At 38.7% G+C, this 20,822-nt stretch overlaps 1 protein-coding gene across 20 annotated transcripts in view; it reads left to right on the top strand.

Moving 5' to 3' along the window:
- ZMIZ1 (zinc finger MIZ-type containing 1) overlaps nt 1-20,822 on the top strand; it is a 326,060-nt gene that overhangs the window by 217,799 nt on the left and 87,439 nt on the right. The window contains exons 1-2 of one of the 20 annotated variants that reach the window (XM_046943005.1): nt 19,215-19,391; nt 19,907-19,981. The exons of 18 other annotated variants lie outside the window; for them this stretch is intronic. The gene's annotated coding sequence lies outside the window, so the exon portion shown is untranslated. Of the gene's footprint in view, nt 1-19,214; nt 19,392-19,711; nt 19,982-20,822 lie in introns of those variants that run through there. One more of the 20 variants, XM_046943004.1, reaches the window with a different exon arrangement.

The raw sequence follows: 20,822 nt of genomic DNA, 5'->3' as shown, positions 1-20,822 counted from the left end.
CCTCTATGGGTGTATAATATTCACTATTTTCAGAGGTTTTAGATAGCTGGATGTGTCAGAAAATTGGGAATATAAGGTGAAAAAAAAATAAAGAGGAAGGAAAGTTACTCACTACATTTTCATTTCCTGTAGTTGAGAAAATGTTTCCTGTGGAAGTCTTTGGCTTAAGCTGCATATGCTGAGATCAGAGATGATTAATCCACTTCAGCAGTGGAAAGTGGCTACACAAATTTATGTAAACTAAGGGATCTTTTCTATCTCCTTGATTTACATGGTTAAGAATTATGTTCTTAGCTAAAGGCACATGGGTTTAGTCTGCACCAAGAAAAATGCTGTAGCTTGATAACACACTTATACTGTGATTATTTTAATGATATTAAAAAATTACTAATACTTATTTTCCTCAGATGTTTTTTTATCAATTTTATTTATTAATTTACATGTGCTTTGTCTGTATATAAAAATGAAGCATTTTGTTCAATACATTCTGATAGTTTTGATGACTATAGAAGGTACTAGATCTGAATTTACACAAGACTGGCTGAAAAATGTTAATGAAAATGAAAAATAATGCATTTTATTTGTTTTCTGACCAAGCCTGTTATATTCTTCAAAAGCCATGTAAGCAAATCTCCCTGTTATATTTAACCAAATTCATGCTAAACCTAATGTAGTTAAGTGCATCCGTTGATATCATTATTAAATCATAATGTATGGTTACTGATCATGGCGATACAGAGAATTAATCTTTACAGCAGAAGAAACTTTCTCAGTGGAACATTCAGCTTAGGTAACCTGACATGGTTAGAGAGATAAGCTGGAGATCAAGTTCCCTCTCACTAAATCTGTTCAGCTACCTACATCACAGATCACAGGTGAAGGCATTTGAGGTCTTGATCATCCTTCAGTGTTTTCAAGAATGCTTCATCTTTTGATGTTGGAAAAGACATATTTCCCTTCAGTGCACTGGGAGAGAACTGACATGCCATTTCAGCTTTGAGCAGCACAAAGAGCTGTGTCAGATCCCTTTAGAAGTGTTAAGAAGACACAGTGGGAAGCAGAACCAGTAAAAGTACAGTTCCTCAGGGAAGGTGTAGGTAGTATAGAGGCATAGTTGTTCACGTAGCTCAGGCAGGTAAATAAAAGTGGTTGTGTTGATCTGCCAGTCACCTGTGTGGAGAACACCTCTAGTTGAAGATGTATACAAATTAACAGTGGGACTAACCCTTTGTGCTTATTGTCATCTGAGAGTACTGTCTGCTTTTCTCTTAAGGATGGAGAGAAAGGAGAAGTTACTGTCTTCTAGAGAGGATAGGTTCATAAATTCAAACCCACCTACTGCGTTTACCTTACTGTTCTTTTAGAGCTGTCAGGGAGCCATGGGAAGTCTGTAACTTTTCAGCTGAAAAAAAATCCCACACATTCTTCACATTAGTAAGCAATTTCCCACAATAAATAGCAATGGGAACTTTTAGATTCTTCCATTGGAAAGAATGATACTAATTGTTCTGCCACTTCCCCACATCCCCCTTTTTCAGGTCAGTGTGGCACATTCTGATTCATGTTTGCTTCAAGGCACAGGAAGAATCCCTTGTGGAGAGGGAGGGCTGTTTTATCATGCTCAGATGCGCAAACTGTAAGCCCTTTGCTTCTTCAAATACCCCAGTTTAACAGTAGTTGTGAGGATTCTGGATTCCTCATGCACACTGCAAAAATGCAGCATTCTTTGTTTTTCCACTACAAATGAACTGAAACCCATAATCTCTAAGCAGAAGTGATTAAAATAGTGTGGAACAGATGGTTTAAAAGCTGGTAAAGATTGAATCTTCTGCTATCTTGTTTCTTGAAACAACCACATAAATTCCTTAGTCAACTTTGAGTGGACCACCATAACTTATTGGAGAAAGTGCAAAGTACTTGCTTCTTTTTTTTTTTTTTTAATTGAAAGATTAAAAAATAATAATAAATAAGAAAGGTTTACATGTGGCTTAGTTGAGATAGAACATCATTTTCATGCGTGCCTGAAGGGAGATCTTCCACAGGCCTTTTAATAGTATTATCTGTTTTTTGGAAATTTTGCTACTTGTGCTTGGGTTTTGTTCTCTGTAGGAGAAGACAAGTTCTAACTTATAGAATTTAGAGAATAAAGATACCACGCTACTTCTAAATACGTTATGTTTGGGCTCAGGATATGTGAACTTGGTACAAACACATCCATTTATACAGGAAAGTTTCTAAACTGTATCATGATCCAGAGATCTCTCATTAGAAGTGGTTTCCCTCCTGTTCCAGAGGAGCAGATGCCTTGCATGAAAAGCTTAGGACCAGCTTAGGAGATAGACCACATATAACATGCTATAGGAAGACAGCAAAACAAAACTGCATTTGTAAATTTTTATTTAAATGTTTTCAATTTTGATAAGGTTTAAAATTGTAAATTAATTTAAAAACTGTAATAACTCAATTCTGCTAATGATGTTTTGTTAAAGCAAAGCAATTTTCAAAAATACAAGTCTGACCAAATGATCTACAGAACTGATAGCTTCATAGCCATCTCCCCCGCTCTCACGTCAACTGATCTTTTTGGCCACCTCTTCTTTGTTCTCCCACTGCAGCTATGCAAGCCAAAGAACAGCTGAATATCTCATTTATTTATTTATTTTTAAGCTAGGTTCTAAAGAACTTGCTTTCTTAAAACTGTAACTAGAAATAAGGAGGCAGCCCTGTTGTTAGTCTTGAATTCTGGAGAGGCTTTCCTCTGGTTCTTCTTGGTGGAAGACATTTGGGTGTTTTATACACTACAGCTGTATTTACTAAACCACAGTTATTGCAGTACATCTGAGACCTGCTAGGACTGAGTAAGGTTTCATCTTCTAAATATTTACTCTGTTTTCCTTTCTTTCCAGAAGGGATTGTGGGCTCGATACCAAACTGTTTATAATTCCCTACTTTTTTCCTTTGAGGAATGCAGTGCCACTTGTTGATCAAACTGTGGATGCTCAGTTAATGGACTTAGTATTTCCTAAGGCAGAGGAAGGCAAGTGGTAGGGAAAACAAGGATTTTGTAGGTTCACTATTGAAACTTCTGGGTTTTTTTGTTTTTGTTGTTGTTGTTGTTTTGTTTTTTAATTCTCCAGAGTATGCAGTCTAGGAAGTTACATAATTGCATACATATTTAATTTCCTCAAGGCTCTGTGTGGTCTTCATCCAACTTCTCAGATGCTGGCTACAGATGTTTTAAAATCACTCCCTCCCGATTAAACATCTGCTCTGAAGTAACAAAGTTTAAGACTGCACGTCTGAACGGCCAATGTATGCACAAGCTGTTTTTGTTAGTAGATAGAACAGAAACTTTTTCCCTTGCCTTGGCTTTTAATACACAGACGGTGAGAAATTGCTCTGCTTGTTGAACTCCATAGGGGAGACAGGGTGGTGGTTTTTAAGTATGCATTTTAAAACATGCCACTTCTTGTTGATCTTCTGTGAAGACCTTTTGGATGTCTCTTACTGAAGATGTCACTTGCTGAACTATTTAAGGGTTATTTGCTGTCACAACTGCAGTCTTCTACAATCAAAAGTAATGGAGTAAGGTGATCTGGTGACTTTACTATTTAGTTGGAGGGAATATGAAAATACTCCATGTTTTCTAAAATTTGGTAGTGTGTGACTGTCATACCAAACGAGGATTGACATGGCCAATCACCTGCTTTGATTATTCAATCCCTCATGGGAATGAATGTATGCAAGAGTAAATTGACTGAAAAAATAATAATAATGGTTCTGCATTTGGGAGTTGAAAAATAGTGGAAGTGGTAGAAATACATTTTTACTTCTGGTAACAGATGTAAAATACTGAATGCTGGTGGGTTTAGATAAAGATTAAAAGAAATGTGTTCCTGAAGAAGTCAAGGAAAAAGTGTTATTCTGTGGGGTTGAAACCAACAAAAAGCTCACTGTGGTGAAGAAAAACCTTTGCAGATAGAAATTCAGCAGTTTTGCGCTGAATTCTTCTGCTGGCAAATTAGCCTGAACAGAAGTGTGTATGAGGGGAATTTATGTGTTTGTGCTGTTGCTGAAGTACTGAGGGTGGTGTCAGTACTGTCACCTTACTGTCAGTAATGTCACCTGACATATTATTATTTCCTTTGTTGTGTCTGAATCTGTGGAAGTGGGAATGGGCTACCAAAGCATGATGACCCATCACTTGCTGTGTTTTTGTTGTTGTTGTTTTGTTTTGTTTTGTTTTGTTTTGGGGGGGGGGAGGGAACAAAAACAAGAAACAAATGAGAAACATTCCAAATTACAGGTAAGGGATAATATTTCAGAGATGAGGTTTTCTCATTAAGAGCTTGCTATGTATTTTATGATGGACATCAAGTGAAAGGACTTCAAAAATATAATGTTTCTCAAGTAGAACTGCTATGCATGAAATTCTGTTAAACTGTAGAACTGCTATGCATGAAATTCTGTTAAACTGTGGACAGTTCCAACATAAGCAAAAGTGTGCTTACCTGATTGCAAACCTGATTGAGAAGATTAACAACTTGAAGAATTGAATAAATATAACTAGGTGATAACTATTTTAAGTCCCTTTACTTCTTGATCAAAAACAGTTTCAGAGAGACTGAATTCTTTATCTTTGCTGATCTTTGACTAGTGCATTTTGTGTGAACTGCTAAGCACCTACTGATGGTAATAAGATAACCCAGGCCACACTGAAACACAGACATAGCAAAATGCCACTTAACCAAGCTAATGAAACCTGGAACTCCTGTGGTGTAGTCAGAACCTTGACTGTAATGATGTGTCTTTTTAAAGGGAAAGATTATATTACTTCTGACCTTAAATATATGATGTTTGCTTTTTAAACAAATGATTACAAACTTTGTTTCTAGTGTAGTCTGTTCATTAGATAGCTTAATATTGTTGCAGCAAGTACTGGCAGCACATGCCTGAGAATGTAACCTCATCTGCCTTAGGTAGTGATAAAGAAAGTGCAGAACATTCCGAAGTATCTAGTCTTTGTTTTCCTGGTTGACCCAGTGCAGTGTTGCTCAGTTGTGGTGCTGATGTAACTCACTTGTGCTTGCAAAGATCCCACAAGAGATTGAGGCGAACTGTGTTATAAAACTCAATGCACAGTTTGAAGGTTCTTTCCTTGAGGAGCTAGAAATAGATGGGAAGAACAAAGACAAAAGGAAGACAAGGTCTTGAGTGGATGTGGGGGAAGCTGAAGCATAGATTAACTCTGAGTTAAAATGTCGGAAGACTTGGGAGTTGCTGGCTCCAGTCTCCCCGCTGCCTTACTCACACAGTCATTTTCTGCTACTGCCATCTAGGAGAGAAAGGATAAAGAACTTATTGTGTTTGAGGGGCTTCCTCCTGGGTTTGACATCTTTTTCTTAGAAGTGATGAACCTCCTGTTGAAATGAAAAGTATTAAACTCAATTATGAATACTTTTGGACTAGTTTTAATTTACCATTGTGAGTCTCTGTCTGAAAGCAGTCAGAAACCTGATTTAACATGACAACTCAGTTCAAGGATCATATTTTTATGAGAACTGGTTCAGAGTAATATGTTAGTGACAGCAGAACAGAAAGATTTGTCTGTTTCACTATCAAGGTTATGTATAAGAGAGACACTGGGGGATACAAAGAAACTGAGTGGCCTCTTATTAGCCAGACAGTAAGGGAGCCAGACATCCCATGGGGACTGAATGCCTGCATCCATAGCCAGCGCTGCACCTAGGAGCAAGGTGACCTCCTCACCTACCTCCTGCTAGACACATCCACAGCCCACCTGGCTCAGTTATTCCCTGTAGTGAGGGTAGCAGACAAATGGTGGATTTGCTTTTATGCACTAACATAATCGATTGTGTTAATGTGTTGAATCCCTCTCAATCTGGACTCAAATGGTGACACAGTGACTTCTCTGTTCACTGTCTTTGTAAATGGAATCAGTTGTATTAGAGGTTGCGCACTCCTTTTGTTCAAAGCTTGTGGGCAGAAGTACCTTCTTTTCGGTAATGTATTTATTTCTTTACAAACACAGAACAGAAGCATGCCAGGTTACTTGGGAGGATGTGGTGTAATTTTCAGGGATCCCTCATGTGACTGTGCCCCCAAAGCTCATCTGGAAGCCTTTCGTTCCTCATACTACTGCCTTCCATCTCTGCCCTCCTGGCTGTGGTTGTATCCCCTCTCCTTCAAAGGGTATCACTTGCTACCCTGGCGCCTAAATTCAGAAGTTAAAAGAATGTGGATTTTCCTTCAAATTTGCAGTCCGTGCATAAGTTGCTTGCTTGCTTGAATTGCAGTTGATAGATAAAGTCATCCTTAGTGATGTGTAACCTAACAAACACAGAAGCATTGTTTTCCCACGTTTTTTCTCTTTGCATGCTCCAGCCTGGAGAATGATTACCATCAAAGTACATTGCTAATGAAATAGCAGTTCTTTAATCTGACATAATTATTCAGAGAATGTTTTAATGTTTTTGACAAAGTCTGTTGTCTTAGTCAATACTTTGTCTGAAAGTAACATAAATATTTTATAAGAATAATGTAAATTATGTTCCACATTTTAGAAGATTAGTAGATTATTACTTGCCTTCCTGTGGCATTCTGTAGAGATCCATGTCTATGTCTATTTTTTTACTTACTGAATGTTTATGAATCATTCTTGTTTTCATATGAGCCTTGTCCAAGTCTAAGAATTTAGTAGTATTTTTAAAGCTAAAATTTAACAAATAGTACTGATAGTTTCTGTTACCATGCTATTCTGATTTTCCTTGTGTCTCTGGGAAGGAGTGTAAGTCCACTGATAGGAATATTCACTGTATCAGATCTCTGTTATTTCACCCTACCTAATGTCTCTGTGATGATGGTGATATTTAAAAGATGAAAACTATGTTGATTTGATTGTTGCTCTTTTTCTTTTTTTCTTTTGACGTCTTAAATTGATTGGGTTTGTATGCTTACTTACACAGTATAAAAACAATTCATATATGCTTTCTGCTTCTATTGTTAAGTAACCCAAAGTTTAAGGGCATTTCATTTTACTCCTGACTGATCTGTTACTGTTACTTTGTTTTGGAAACCATACTTATTAGATGAATTGGACTGCAACAGGAAAACTGTGTGCGTGTATGATTTATTTTGCTAATGCTGAAACTGATTGAGAGCTAAGGGTTACATGGGTGAATTGGCTTAGAAATCTTGCCCTAGAAGCCAAAAAAAAAGAATTAAGCAAGAGTCACTCTCCACCTTCCTAATTTTTTTTTTTCCATAAAGAAGTTGCTACCAAAAATTAAGAAAATCTGGAGTAAATTTTTGTTGCTTTCATGGTGAATGCAGGAAAAGTTCTCTGTCCATGTGGAAGAAGAAAACTGTTCTACAGACCTAGAATAGTTTGCTCATAGCACACCCAGAGTGCACTTGCAGTCAGAAGTGTGTGTGTGACATGAACAAGGAGCACCAACGTGATACAGTAAAGGTTATTGAGAAGCTGGGATTTCTCTTCCATCCACCTCTTTCCACAGAAGGGAATGATGTAAAGCTCTGTTTTTCCCCTCGTTTGTCTCCCCTTCACTTCCAGGAGCATGAGAAGATGTCCAAAAACATTGGAAGACACACAAGTCTTCTAAATTTGATGAAGTATTCATTCTTGTCTTTTAAATGATGAAACTGCTGTGTGGAGGTATTGAAAGGTACTCATTAATTTTCTATTCCAATCTTATGAAGCTGATTTCCATTCCTCACCCTAACTTCTCCAATTCTGAAGTAGTAATTTGACAGATACTTCTGATTTTGATCTGATCAGAGTCGGGAGAGTTGTGTTCCCTGAAATGCACTACTTCAGCAGAGGAAAGAGCTGCCATTAAATCCCAGAAAGCAATGGCAGATGAGTGCAGAGATAGTACTGGAATATAAAACCAAATTTTGACTGAACTATAAATTCTACGATTAAAGTCTTTCACCCACAAGAATGTATTAAAAATAAGTAATGGTGATTCATAGTAAGAGAAAGACAATTTGGAGAGGACATCCTGTGCATGTGACAATAGAAATGGTTTTGAAGAAATCTGTGGTGGTACGGAATCACTGTCTTTCCTTTTGAGAGAATATGCCTCCTGGGGGTGTATTATCTCTGATCTTGCAGCACAGAAACTACTTCTTAAGCATGGGGCAGATTATTTTTCCCGTTAAAGTACAGTTCTGTAAATATATGCCTTCTGTTATTTTTACTTTACAGTCAGGAAAGCATATTACATCTTTTTACAGAAAATTTTGACATGAGTAATTTTAAAGACTGTGTGGGGTTTTCCAGATACCAGTCCTCCAGGCCAAGATAAGTGGTCTGCTGAGTAACACTCTAGATCATATTAAGCCTTATTTAAATAACCTGCCGGCACTTTTTAAATTAAAATGTTGATGATAAAGGTGCACTAGTCAGTGAATAGTTTGGAGGGAGGGCTGACACCAACTGGTAAAAAGTTTATAGCTGTAGTGATAAAGGCCATGATTCCCAAAGCAGGTCTTGGGTGTGCAAATAGAGATGTGTTAAAGGTGCTTAACTTGTAGCTGCAGGAAATTGAGCACCTTAGAAAATAAGACCCAATTATCCTTGCTCAAATTGGGGTATCCAAATATTTTTTTTAAGAGTCTTAGCCAAAGTAAAGTTCACTATCTCAATATGTGAACTTTCATTTCAGCTTTTATACTTAAAGATGAGACGCTTCAGTATGCATTTTGTAAGTACTTTAAGAAAGTACAAACTATTAAGTGACTAAAAATACAGTTGTCTGATTAAGCCTCCAAAAAATATGTTCAGCTCTAATGTTCACTTACCAGTTTTGTACCAATATGAAACAAAAAGCAAAGACGTTTTCAACTTAAGGGAATGTGCAAAATTCTTCTGGTTTTGCTTTGAATGCTTCCCTAAAAGTACGTGCTCATCCAACTTCCCATGCTAAGATTTTTGTCTTCAACTGTTCTCTAACATTTCAGCGGTAGATAATTAGCCTGTCAAAGCAATGTGTTGCATATATATACCAGACAGAAAGAGTGTCGATAAAAAGAGGGCAGTTCCCATCATTCACAGTGGTAAACACAAAGGGTTCTTGACTTGATCAAGCTGTTTGAAAGTATCTTTTATGGACAAGATTCTTTTTTTGGTGCTTGTACCTCATCAAGGCGTTATTTCTGAGTGAAACTCTCTATGCAGAACAGAAGTAAGAAATAGTGTTAAATACTCATGGATAGTTTCCAGGTTATGGAGTAATGTATATTTTCATAGCTACGCTGTTGATGCATGTTTTAGCAGAATGTAAATTATTTAACAGATGGACGAAGTTATTAAAATTTTTGACTGGTGAACTTAAGTATTTTTCTATATTCAGATATATAAAATGTGTTTTGGGGGAGGAGGGACTATAATAATCATCTGCTGTTTTATGAATGTAGAAATTCACTACAGTAAGGAGAAGAATCTTCTTAGGTCTTTGTTCAATTCCTGTGTCTGATTGTGCCTTATGTTAGGCTTCCTGTAGCTGTCCACAGCATATTTTTAATCACTTCAGGGAAATTTTTTTGGTTGTTTTTTTTTTTTTTCACATTTTCTTTTGGAGGTTATTCAAAACTCTAAACAGTCTTAATTTTAACATCTTTCTCTTATAGTTCTTTTGCTCATTTGGGAATACCTAAATCTCTTGTTGTTCTAAGCCTGACTAGATCAAACCTGTAAATACTGGCCAAAATGATTGGCATTGAAATTTCTGTGCTACTCTTCTACAATTTCTATTTTGACCTTCTTTCTGAAGGAAAGGTGGAAATTGTACATTACATTTACCACAGGTCCTTGTCAGTACTCATAATACACTTTATTTCAATTCAGGGAAAACACTGATAATATGTTAGCTTCTAATTTTATTTCTTGCTTTAAGTTAAATTATTAGAAACTTCACAATAGCTAATATTTGTTGGAAATATGCCATTTACATGGCACTGAGAATGAAGAACTACTTTTGATTATACTTCATTTCCTGGGGAAAAAAAATTAACCATAGTGTGAGGTTCTGAAAAGCCTTTTTAATTTTGCATTTTTAGAAAAAGGAGCAGGTCTGCCATAACAACTGATGGTTCTTCTCAATCGAAAAATATAAACCTTTGTGAAGAAAGGTTTTGAAAAAGGAGGAAAGTAGTTTGGCAGTGATACAGCACAGTGCAGCAGACCCTGAGGCTGTGATAACAAACCTAGGTCTGGATTTAAAAATGGATTGATCAGTAGTGAAGATCCCAAGCTAGTTATCCCTGTCAAGAAGAAGAGTTTGTAGTCCCTGATGTGATGGTCTGGGAACAGTCCTGTTTGACTTTTTGGAGTATCAAGGTACAGGACAGCTGTGTTGCATGAGGTTGTACCAACAGCTCTTGCCTCTTTGAAGAACATTTTATTGTGAAGTGTTCTTCTGCTCTTAGTCTCAAAATAGACTAGGTCTGTGCTAGAAATCCTCTAGTAAAATTAAACATGTTTGTATACATGCCAGAAGCCCTCTTTTTAGTGAGGTCATGTAATCCCTTGATTGTAAACCTAATTTCAATGGGGAGCCAATCTAAGCAACATAAGGCGTAGATTCATGCCAGTGTGAGCTGTGCCTGCTCTGGCAGGAGTGCCAGTATAGCTTTCCTTTGTGATTGTACTGCTAGATGTTTCTCATTGCAGATTAGGTCTTTAAGATTTTCAGCCACGTTTAGAGAAATACATGTACTGCTTTAAACACAAAGGTGCAGAATTAAGATGGTGAAAATAAAAGGCTGAAATGCACACGCATGTTTTTGGTATGAATGTGTTGGATATTTATTAGCAGTCTCAAACTGTGGGATACTTTTGTGATACAGGGCAGTATTATGTTTTGACAACTTAGCTGCTTTGACCTACAAGCTATGGTGCTTTAAAATGAATCACAGTTTAAGAAGGATTAACAGCTCTCTATGAATCCTTCTATATCTATATATAGGTGTATATGGTTATGTTCAGTGCATGCCCATGTGCTTTGTTTTGATCTATTGTATTTTCATGATTTTATTTGAGAAGACATGATTTTGCAATATACAAGGGAGATGCTTCCTAAATCTAAGTAATAGTTGGTGAAGGGTTAAAAATCTGAGGTCCTATTAACATAGGGAAATGCTGACACAAGTTCTTCAGTTCTTTTTCTGACAGAACACCCATCTTTAATTCGCTTTTCTCTTTACCCATATAACACTGTACAACTGTCCTTGAAAATAGCTCTTGCAGCGTGAGCATAGCCAGTGGAGTCAATTTAGCAAAGGTTGCTGTCTGTGTCCTAGCGATGCAGGCAGACAGCCTGGAGCTATGAGTTATAATCAGCTAAACAGGTATGTGAGTAAGTACTAAAGATAGAAGCCTGTGTTAATTGCTGTTTTTAATCTTGTTCACATAAATTATTACTGAATCCTCTTCCCCAGCAACATGTCAAAGTTTTTCTCAGATTCTAAGTAATCTACTGGACTTTAGAACATTTTTAGTTTTAAGAAGATCCTTTCTGCTATTTAAGCATGTGCGTACTCTCCGAGAGAGTATTTTTGATGAATTTACTTTGAAGCTCTGTTCCACTGCTGACATGATGGAAGGAAACATCATGCTGAAAAACAGTGGGGCCTGAAGTATTCGGAGCTGACTGAGACTGGACTTGACCAGTTTATGAAAGCAAAACCTGAGACTGAGCTGTTGTTTCTCTTAAAATGATTGCTTACCAAAATGTTTTCTTGAAACATCTGAGCACAACCACTTTCTTTTCAGATCATTTCCTTTCTTCTGCAATCACTGTATATCTGCTTATCAAAACAGACAAAGCAATAAAGATCTCACTAGTTCCATCTTGTTTCTGCTAATGCAGTAATCCTCCACAGTAAGTGGGAAAAAATTAAAGAATGCTCTTAAGAGATCAATTAGAGTTTGGGGAGAGGGTGACAGTGACTGCATTTGATCTTTACCGAGAACATTTTGCCTTATTAGGCTACTTTGCAAGCCAAAATGTACTCTATCTCACAGTCCTCTAAAAATAACTCTGCATGGCTTTCTGGCAGATTGATATAAAAACTGTATGATGACGATACATGGATTTGTTTAATACAAAGCTAGAAGCATGAACTGGACTCCAAATGAGGAATGCCTTTGTATTCCTGAGTGGAAGCTTTCCAAGACAGTGATGCATAGCCACCAATTTGTAACTTTTCATGTAATCTGTAACTTCGGTTTTTAATCTTATTTATTTATTTATATATCCTCTCATGTCTTGGCTCTGACACCATTAAAAAGTTACATGCAGTTTTGATGACTTCCTAGATACTGAGAAAGTGACATTTAATGTTTTTTGTGGGTTATTTTTTTTTAGTTCTTTTGAATTAAAAGAAATACCCTGCATCTCAACTTTCTCATTTGAATGCTTGCAGAGTTCGCTTGTTGCATAGAGGAAGTGCCTTCTCCTTAACCTTTCCTATGCAGAGGTTAAAGTACTGTGGCTAAGCAAAGATGTCACTTCTTTTTACATCTTTCTGTATTCCATTTATGTTCCATTCAGGGTGTTTGTATTGCATATTCCTTCACTAGTGATATCTTCCATATTTTAGCAGATTGTTTTTAGAAGGAAAAAACAAAGGTAATAAAAAGGGACTTGAAATATGTAGCTTATGTTTCCTCTCAAACCCATCTTCCTTCAGTCCTCCTCATTCCCTCAGTCCTTCAAAGCCTGCTGCTCTGGTAGTTCGCTGCTTTCTCTCTGGAACTGGATGAGGTTGTTGTCTCCAGAGCTGCCTCCTTATCCCCTTTAAACAGTTAAGAGGGGAGAGAGGAGGCTTAGCTGTGATTAACCTGCAGCTTGCCAGAGATGGGGGGGATTCGGTTATGAATAACTTCAAGTTCAACAAAAATAAGTAATTTGTCTCCAAATATAAACTTAAGCATCTCAAACAGCAGCAGAAGAATGTGTTTTATTAAAGTGCATAGAAGGACTTCATTAGAAAGGATGGTAGGGTAATTCTCACTGCATTTGAAAGTCTTGCTTCATGGATATCAAAGTTTCTAGGTTCATGGCTTCTGCAAAGAATTAAAATTCTAGTTTGAAATCCAAAGATTTAGTTGACCTTGTTTTCCTCTGGAGTGATAGCAGGTTAAAAAAGAAAAAAAAAAAAAAAAAAAAAAAGACTAAACAGTATGAAGGAAATAGAGCTGTTTGCAGGATATTTTGTAAAAATCAATTTAATCAAAGTTAATGAAAAAAACATGGAGCAGTGTTTTATAAATCCACTTGATTATGCTACAGGGGACCAAAATTAGATTTAGTATGGAAAGGTTTTCAATGGATATCTATTTCTCTCTAATTTGGAGAGCTAGAACAGAGGTTGGAACTAGATGATCTCTAAGGTCCCTTCTAACTCCAGCTTTCTAGCTGTGATTTACTAGAAGACGTGTTACGAACTCTAGTCCAAGTGCGGAAAGAGGTCTTAGAAATGAGGTTGAGCACCAAAGCACTGAGCATTTGTACTGTGTTCCATTGTACCCATGAATTTGAATGGAGCTATCTAAAAATTAAGACATCTCTGAAATACTGGTTTCAGTATCATTAAAACAATAAGACTGCCATTGTTTTAAAGCAGACTTAAAACATTTATTGCCATTTGTAGCAAAAACGATATACTGAAAGAAGGGAAGGACGGCATAAGTTGGATAGTATTTGTTCTTCCTTTAGAACTGGCTTGCAGACAAATAGGTCTGGGCCAGGGTAGCTGCAATAGTTCCACTGTGTTGCTGGAGACAATCTAAAGTGATACCGTCATTTTCTCTTTTTGTAAAGCATCTCTTCTGACTGTCATACTGTATTACAGATGTGATTTTTCCTTAGTGCACTGTCTCTCATTCCTTATTTCTACAGGGTTTGGTTACTTTTGTTTCTCAGTTGGCTTTAAAAGTATAGCTGTGAGGAGAAACAAAGATACAAACACGATGAATGTGTCTTCATTTTGTAATCCTGGGATGTTGTGTTTCTTTCCATATTACATTGTAATTGTGTAGATCTTTTTCTTTTCCTGCATACTGTAAGGACATTTAATCAAGAAATGGAAGGAAGGGAGGAAGGAAATAGAGATTAGAAAGTTGCAGCACTGTGTATTATCAGATGGTTTTAAGATAGACTTCCTTTCTCAAGGATTATGGCAATTGACAAAGATTTTTTTTTTTTTTTTTTTTTTTCATTGCTTGCTGGTCTGTCTTGAGCCTTTCTATAGATTTGAAGGAAAGATTTTTCTTAAAGAGATGACAGGGACATGAGGACTTCTATGATCTTGAAAGTTAATTAGGGCATAGTCTCTTCCAGAAGATTGTGAGTGTTTCAGTCCAAAATGCGCCATTGCAGTATTTCCAGGTATGTAGTCCAGATCAGAGGGTGCATCAAAGTATGTAGGTAACAAAAGAACATGCAAACAATGGTTATGGCCATGGAAGAGAGAAAGAGAAAAGGAAGTGCTGTGTTAACAGTTTGTAACTTTCCTACCTTCATTTTCTAAAGCTTTATGGAGCAAGTGACCAAAGGTTAGGTACTCAAGTGATGGTAAGCCGTGCCATGTGGTTAACTTCGACTTTAACAAGAGACAGGACTAAACCACATGAGAGAGTCGTCTTCATTTTTAAATTATTTATTTAATTTATTAATGCTGGGTTTTCCTCTCACACCTCTCTCTGGATGGAGTTGGTTTGATCCTGGAAAAGTGGGTTATGCATGAAAGACACTTGATGCAGAGTCAAAAGATTTTTATTTTTTTTAAAGTACATCGTTGCCTTCTGACTGGGATGCAGCCCTGTGATTTATAACTGCTTCAACTGACTCAGCCTACTGTGAAATATTAGGAAAAATCTACAAGGCCACTGATCCATGTATTCTGTGTATCTCAACTATGTAACTCTAAGCCTTCTAAAGAGTTTTTCAAATCCTTTGAATCAATAGTAAAATATATACATATCCAGGGAACTAATTCTTGGCAAATAACCTGCTCTAGACAAACGTTGTAAGGAACTACCCTGCTGCGTTCAGCAATGCAGTAAAACTCTGGTGAATAAAGATTGGTCCCTAAGATAAACCTTTAAATTTTTCGTCATAGAAAATCTGCATTGCTAAAGGCTTGTATTACGACTCAGTTGGCAATAACTAGTACTACAACAACTCCTTGAAGAGAATTTCCTCACTCCTTATGTTTTTTATCTGAACAACTTCTTGACTGTCTCCTCTGCACAACTCTTTTAAAGATATTACAGTGGAACATGATCAACTGTATTGTATAGTGTGTGTGATACTGAAGCATCCGAATTGGGAATTTGATCTCTGCTTCTTTGCAGTTTTTCCTTTCTTTTTTTTCTTGGTAGTCTGTTACTTTAATACAGGTGTTTGTGTATTTGGTTCGTATTTTGCAATTTCACTAAAGAAGAGCAAGGAAAGAGAAAGATATGAATTACACCCAAAGGCTACCTCACCTGACCTAGCTGCTGATGAGCATTGTGTCATTTTTTTTTTTTTTTGCTGCATGAAGACTCCCAGACACATAAATCTATCACATTGTTTTCTTGTTGACTATAAAAATAGGTGTTGTTTGGGCATGCTGATCTGTTACACTATCAGAACTTAAGAGTGACTTCTGACTTTCTGACTTTTCTCCTTGGTACAAAGATGTCTTGGTGTGGAGAGCAGACAGTACCAGGAGCTGATGGTGATTTGTGTGTGTGTGTGCTAAATGGTAACTGGCACATTTAGGGCTTGTGAGGATTCTGATCAGTGATAGGCTAGGCATTGACCATGTAATTAAGGTGAAAACACTGCCTCTTATTTGCAGTGAAGTTGGACTGCTGGGATAATCTGTTAGCTTCTCTCCTTAAACAGTGAGAGGGGGCCAAACAGACGTCCTCCCTTTTCCCCCTGTAGGACTGAATGTTTCCCTAACTCCTGTCATTCCCTCCTGTTAGACTGAGCACCTTATCGATCTCTCAGCACAGTGGGCTGCCCAAGGTCAGGCACAGCCCCAGGCAACAGGGTCTGTATGGCCTCAGGAGCAGCACAAAATGTGCCCAAAGAGTTTGGTCTCCACCTCAGCATTTAAAAGGTGCTTCCTGAACATGGACCTGCTTCTCGCAGTAGTAGATGTCTTCAGTGAGTCTTCCTAATAGTTATCTCTGTCTGAGATAATGTTCCATGTGATGTAGTTTGACTTACTACTGTCACTGGGGCTTAATCATAGTAATCTGTAAAAGTGATTGGGAATTTACCCTAGAGAAAAAACTGTTATGATTAATTTCTACAAATGATAAACCACTCCTTCTTCAAAATACTGTATGCTATGAAGTGTGATTTAATCCATTTAACTACAGAGCCTGATGCTTCTGACAACTATGACTCAAATGTCATCACAGAAAGTGATATTTCAAGTGGCAGGGTGGGATTAGAAACCTGCTGAAGATTTGTCAAAGGAGAAGTAAGTACATAATTTTTAGATAAGTGATTTGTCTACTCTAAACCACTTCCGCTGGAAAGACAGGCAGCTTGAAAGAGAAACCTGCACTGTTACACTATAAAGTGCATTTAATTGCAGAGAGGAAGAAAACAATCCTTTTACTTATGGTGACAGAGAGGGGAAAAAAAAAAACCAAAAAAAAACCACCACTGTATAGTGGGGAATATGAACTTTTTATGTATATATAGTACAATGATTTTTTACCTCAGAAAATAAAATTTCATTGACTTTTGTATGAGGAAAGAGACGGTCTTTATGTTGAGGTCATCCCAGTTACCTTATCCATTGCTGTTTGTGTTTTTTGACATATTGACGTTGTAACAACAGTGAGAAAACTTCGTAAATGCAGGAAAACTTGAAACAAGCACAAGAATGTATCTAAAATTTACTACAGTTACAGTCAGTAATTACAAATTCTATTCTCAGCTTCAAAGTCTGAGCTCAGCGCAGTTCCATAGTGTAGGCCGTTTGGTGTTGCTTTGTGTTCATCAACATATACCTCTTAGTGCTTTTCCTGTCCTGAATAATGTCCTCTAAAACTCATGGTATTTATCTGTTCTGCTTGCCTATCTGTGTAATTTATGTCTCCCTAGAGTATCTGTGCACTGTGAAAGTCAATAGAAATAGTTTGTAAGATTCTGTACTTTTCTTGTGTGACCCAATCTCAAATTTGGTCAACTGTGATTGAAACTTTGATTTACTTGAGGGTTCATTCTGTCAGCCCTACGGGTCTGTCTTCGTCTCTGAGGATCTGGCTGAAGTCTTTCCCATGCTATGTGGACCCTCTGCTATGGGTAAAGGTGCTCCAGCCCAATGCTGCATTGGTAACACCTGCAGCAGCTGTATTGTATAAGAAGCCTTCCTTTGGCGACACTTGTGCAGCCCTGAGATTGCAGAAGTGTCACCAAGAGCCCATTTGCAGCACTGCTTGTTCTGATGGCCAAGGAGCAGAAGTGATAACAGCCTGACCTGGAGCAGCTGCTTCAAGAGTGGGAGCTGGGAGAAAGCACGCACACCTCGTACTTTTTTGAAGTAGGTTCCCAGGAAAAAAAAACAAACAAAAAAAGCATTGAGAAATGTGACAATGCTTTTTTTTTTTTTTTTCCTGTGGAATCACTTTTCTGAGAAGAACTGCTCTTTGATATCTGTGATAGTTTGCTGTTCCGATCTGTCATGTTGCAGACTCTTTCTGCTAAGGTGTTTATAAAGCATCGTTAAGTGATTGTAAACACAGTAGAGAGTGCTGAGGCCATTTTTTAACCAAAAGAAATTTTGCAGGCTTGCCAGTATTTTTATTTTTTTTTTTTTCTATAGATCCTCTCATTTTGTTGCTTTGGCTTTGATTGCCTCCTTGCAAGGCTATGGACAGACCAGGCCATGGGGCAGGCTGTGATGTGGGCAGCTGTGCTGTGGGCAGGCTGGATCATGGAGCTGGCCATAGCGTGGGAAGGCTGTGCAGCACGGGCCCAGACTGCCTTTCTGAAGTGAGCAGCAGGGGAGGAAGTGGCTGCACACCACAAGGGCTGGCAGGAAAAGGCTGATTCTGGGCTGGCCGCTACTCCAACTGCCACTTCTCCCTCTGGGGAAGAGAAAAATTGATCATATTTGCTTCCTGTTTGTGTGTTGTTGTTGTTGTTTCTTTGATACTGTCAAATGTTTTGCACCAAAGGTTTTTCTTGAAATCAGCTACACTGTAGCACGAGTTGAAATGTGATGCTTATTTAAAAATCGATGTATTTCTAAACTCAGGGCAGTGCGTGGGAAAGGTGATTGGTGGTGGGAGGAACCAGAGACAAGCAGAGCTGTAGGTCTGAGCTCCAGATGTAAACAAAATCACAAAAACAAAGCAACCAAGCAATCAAACCAAGGATCTCCCATATCCTGCTAACTCCCATTGGCGAATTACTGCTCTCATTGCTGCCTGCCTCAGTTTCCAGGTCTGCAGGGGCGTAGGATGATTGCTCCTCTGCCAAGCAAGAACAAGGTGTTGATCAGCTGGTTAACACCTGGGCAGTTAGCACTACTGCAGCCGGGGATGCCATCAGCAGTAAACACAACTTTGTCACCTCAAATAGCTGCCCACATCTGTCACCCCTCTCTGAAGCTCAGCACCTCCAAATAGATGTATGGCTGGGTACAGCCAGCCTGGCTCAGATACGGTCACTCCATACAGGTGCGGCCACTCCACACAGGTACAGCCCCTCACAGGTAGAGCCGCCCCATGCAGGTGCAGCCTCGCACAGGTTTCCTAGCTGAGTGCTGCCTAGCCAGGTGCCGCCAGTGCTGCTCCACTGCAGCAGCGGCTCTGGCCGCTAATTAGCGTGCCTAGTTTGATGGATTTAGTCAACAGCATTCAGCGAACAGGGGAGGGGGGAAACAAGTGTATAAGATTTTCCAAATCTAAAGACTTTTCAGCCTCAGTGACCTTAATGGTTTGTTATGCAGACTCGGACAAGTGTTGCTTCCAATTAATTGATCAAGGGGATTTATTTTCGTATCTTGGCTGAGTGCCAGAGGCGGAGGCTTTGTCCTGGCGTTTTAAGCACCACCCCTCCTTGCAAGTTTGAAATGTGAGCTGCCTGCTTTTTTTTTTTTTTTTTTTTTTTTTTTGCTTTTTTTTTTTTCCTCGTCTCTCTCTCTCCCTCTCTCTCTCTCTCCCTTCTGGCAAAGTGGCTGTGGTTGCATGTGTGTGTGCGTGTGTATGTGTGCGTGCGCGTGTATGAGTATGAGAGGAGGAGGGAGAGGTGTAATGGGAAGGCAAGAGATGGATCACTAGAGGCAGAAAAGAAAACCATCAATATCAGTAACATGCAGCTGAGGTGAGATTTTCTGAGCGTTTGATTTTTCTTAAAACCCTTTCAGAAGATTTAAAGCAGCCTTTTTCCATGCCGTCTGCCAAAGACGTAGTCCTAAGCAATGTCATATGGATGCTTACATGTATATTGCTGTTTTAGATCTGTTCGCGTATGTGTGAAGTTTTAAAGCTTAACCTGATTCTCTTTATTGTCTCTAGAGGGTTGTAGCTGGAGCACAAATAGCCTGTTGGCAAGTACGGTATGAGCCCATTAGCAAGACTCCATCTGTGATTGGTTTTGCCTGGAAACCGGGAGACAAGCAATGAATAATTGATGTGTGTTGTGCAGTAGCTGGACAGGCAAAGAGAGAGAGAGGGAGAAACAGAGCAGGGTGCCCTCAGAGGGGGGAGAGAGAACAAGCTTGAAAATAGCTACTGGCTGCCTTGTGCCGAGATTAAGGCAACCCCGGCTGCCTTTGTTCTGCACTGGCTGGTTCCTGCCTAGAAGTGCTTTCAGACATATGTGGCCTTTTTCTGCAGCAGAAGAGAGGCAGGAAAAAGCAGAGGAGGGGGAGCAAAGGAGGACTAGTTTTCTGAATGAAAGATAACTTGTGGGTAAGTTGGTTTCTTGGGGGGCGTGTGTGCGTGTGTGTGTGTGTGCCTGCCTGCTTGAGTGTGTGTGTGTGTGTGTGCGCGCGTGTGGCAGCGCGGGTGATTGTGGGTAAGGCAGTGCTGCATGTTGTCAGAAGGAAACAGCAGCACCAGGGGATGAAAGGCAGCTTCAGGAGGAAACTGGGACAGATTTGCATACAGTTACTGCTCATTGTGTGCGCCCCGATGAGGTTTGGGGATGTATGAAGGAAACGCACATCTGGCTCATTTAACTGGCATTTATGATATTCTTATTTTAGAAAGTGAAATGTGTAATTTTTTTTTTGCATGAGAATCGTTATTTTACCTGCAGTCATAAAGCCAAAATGCAGCAGTACTCATCAGTGGCATTTTCTTCAACTTTAGCCTGCCTGGTGCTGTCAGAACGTGATGTGCTGTTCTGCGAATGGCAGCGACAGCAGTGCTGCCACCATTTCATTTTTGCTGTCTTATGAAGACCTTGTCATGCATAACTCACAAACAGTGCGTGTTTGCTGCAAGTGCGTTCAAAGACTGCTCCCAAGAAGTGTGCGTGTCAGCGGTAGTCTCGGTATTTGAGATGACAAGTTTCTTGCCCCTTGTGTTTACCAGTAATGTCTTTTTAATTTATTTGCCTGTGTGAAAGCTGAAGAGATTATTGAATTTGCTTGTGGTCTTAAGAGTTTTCAGAAAGTTTAAAACTCGTGATGCCGGAGTGGAATCTTAGACTACGAAGTGGTGCAGAGGGTGGTGGTTTATTTTTTGTTTTAGTTACATGAATTAAAGCGAGCACCTGAATAAGATGGCGTAGATTAAGGTACAGCAA

This window comes from Gallus gallus, chromosome 6, assembly GCF_016699485.2.
Source record: "Gallus gallus isolate bGalGal1 chromosome 6, bGalGal1.mat.broiler.GRCg7b, whole genome shotgun sequence".
Lineage (NCBI taxonomy): Eukaryota > Metazoa > Chordata > Aves > Galliformes > Phasianidae > Gallus > Gallus gallus.
This window is presented reverse-complemented; position numbering and strand designations above follow the sequence as displayed.